This window comes from Octodon degus, unplaced genomic scaffold (genome assembly GCF_000260255.1).
Source record: "Octodon degus isolate 3935 unplaced genomic scaffold, OctDeg1.0 scaffold00080, whole genome shotgun sequence".
Classification (NCBI taxonomy): domain Eukaryota; kingdom Metazoa; phylum Chordata; class Mammalia; order Rodentia; family Octodontidae; genus Octodon; species Octodon degus.
In genome coordinates, this window is record NW_004524656.1 from 2,830,352 (window position 1) to 2,832,756 (window position 2,405).

Consider the following 2,405-nt stretch of genomic DNA (forward strand, 5'->3'; position numbering starts at 1 on the left):
CATCAGTCCAAGGTTGAAAGCTGGGAAGCTCACTGGAGAGTCACTGGTGAGAATCTATACTAGAAGACAGAAGGAACTGGATACCTGGAGACTGGTGTCCAAGGATGAAGGCAGCAAAGGATGAGCCTGCTCAAGAAAACTGGATTTTTAAGACAGATGCACTTCTTTCTTTTTTCCTTTTTCATCTCATCCAGGCTACTATTGGTTGGTGCCATCCACAACTGGCATAGGTGTTGCCCCGTCAGCTTATTAGCCTGCATGTCCATCATCTGCAGACACACCTAACCCTGTGCTTTCTTAATTGACTAGGCTTTTCTTACTTCAGTTGAGCTGATATGTCACAATTAATGACATATCAGCTCTTAGAAGAAACATTGATTTAAGGCTATAGGTAAGAGAATAAGCTGCAGGTAAAGATGTTAAAACACAAGATCCATGGAAGTGGGTTGAAAACTAAAGTATGAGAAACCTCCAAAGGTTTGAACAATTTTTCTTGTCCTTGGGCCTATAGAAGGTAATTATTTTGAGAGTATTCAGGAAAAAAGACAAGAAATCAATGCATGACCAGAACTCCCTAATTTTTAAGCCTTATTATTTATATCCCCTACTCATTTGCTTTTCCTTGGTCATCTCTTATTATAAAATAACAGCATTTGAAAGAGACCCCTTTTCTCACAGTCTTACAGTGAAGAAATAAAGAGAAAGTTTTTACCTCCTTGGGGCCAATGTTGAGCCAAATAAGAACCTATCACTTCATGTAGTAATTGCATTTTATTTTCTTTTAAACTTCATAACAACTTTTTTAACTTTAATTTAAATTTTTTAATTCATTTTAATGAGAAAAAAGATAAAATAGCAATGAAACAGTTTCAAAAACATATTAGTAGGACAGTTACAATGATTAATACATCGCATATTATTTTCTTTGTAGTAATTATTCAGAGGACAAGATGTAGACATGAAATCTTGTCTAAACACTATTAATACAAACCTTTCTTCTCATTGAACTAGGAGAAAGTTACTGTAAGTCTAAAAATATGGAACACTTCACGAATTTATGTGTTATCCTTGCACAGGGGCCATGCTAATCTTCTTTGTATCATTCCAATTTTAGTATATGTGCCATTGAAGTAAGCACTCTAATTTTTAAAAATTTATTAGTACATGTTTGCAGTACACAAAGCTTATGTTCACCTTGGGGAGTAAGTACATATATATAGTACTACTTGTTTCTTTTTATAATTCCTTTCCCAACCACCTCCCTCTAAACTTCATAACAACTTGATGTTGAATGCTTCTGTTTTAAAGTTTTAATAAGATCAGCTATGCTTTCAGTTTTATCTGGATCAGAAAAATCTGGTTCCTGCAGAACACTATGATCAGAACCAAGGCATGTGCATACTATTACATGTGTGCGTCAATATGTATTTGGACATATATCACTTGTACTAAGTGACATTTACAAAAAGTGATTTTTAATCAAAATGGATCCAAGATATAAATGTTAAAAGAGAAACACTAACTCTGCTGGAAATAGAACAGGTAGAACTCTTGAAGAGGTAAGGATAGACAAAGATTTTTATAAACAAAACCCTGATCACATAAGAAATGTCACAAAGAGCCAACTGGGATCTTATTATATTAAAAAGCCTTTACATGGCCAAAGAAACCACCAGTAGAGTGAGGACACAGCACACAGAATGAGAAAAATATGTGCCAGCAGTTCCTCAGACAAAGGGCTAATATCTAGAATATATGAAGAACTCAGAAAAGTCAGACCCCCAAATTCAAAGGCCTAATCCTAAAACAGGGCATGTGAAATAAGGAACACTTCTCATATTAAAAGTAGAAATGGAAAATAAATATATGAAAAAATATTCAACAACACAGGTCATTTGAGAGATGAAAATTGAAAAAAGCACTCTGATTTCATGTCACTTCACAAAGAATGGCTATTATTAAGAAATCAATCAATAACAAATTCTGGTGGGACTGGTGGAAAGAACCCTTCTTCGCTATTGGTGGGAGTATAGATTGATGGGTCCACTGTGGAAATCAATGTGGAGATTCTTGAAAAACCTAGCATTAGACATTCCATTTGACCTAGCTATTCCCCTTCTTGGTATCTTTCCAAAAGAATTCAAATCATGGTATCTCAGGGGTATATGCACACCCTTGTTATAGCAGCACAGTTGGTAAGAGCTAAATCTTGGAATAGCCTAGATGTGTATCAGCAGATGAATAGATAAAGAAAATGGGACTTTTATATGCAATGGGGTACTATTCTGCCACAAAGAAAGATAATCTTGGGGCTGGGGAGATGGCTCAGTGGAATAACCGCTTCCCTGGCAAGCGCAGGGGCTGAGATCAATCCCTGGTTCCGCAGGGGAAAACTACAAAAAAAA

At 35.8% G+C, this 2,405-nt stretch overlaps 1 non-coding gene across 1 annotated transcript; it reads right to left on the reverse strand.

The window, feature by feature from the left end:
- Window positions 1-1,031: 1,031 nt before the first annotated feature.
- Window positions 1,032-1,138, reverse strand: LOC111818140. The gene has a single exon (XR_002822204.1). It is a non-coding gene; the product is annotated as a U6 spliceosomal RNA (small nuclear RNA).
- Window positions 1,139-2,405: the final 1,267 nt, after the last annotated feature.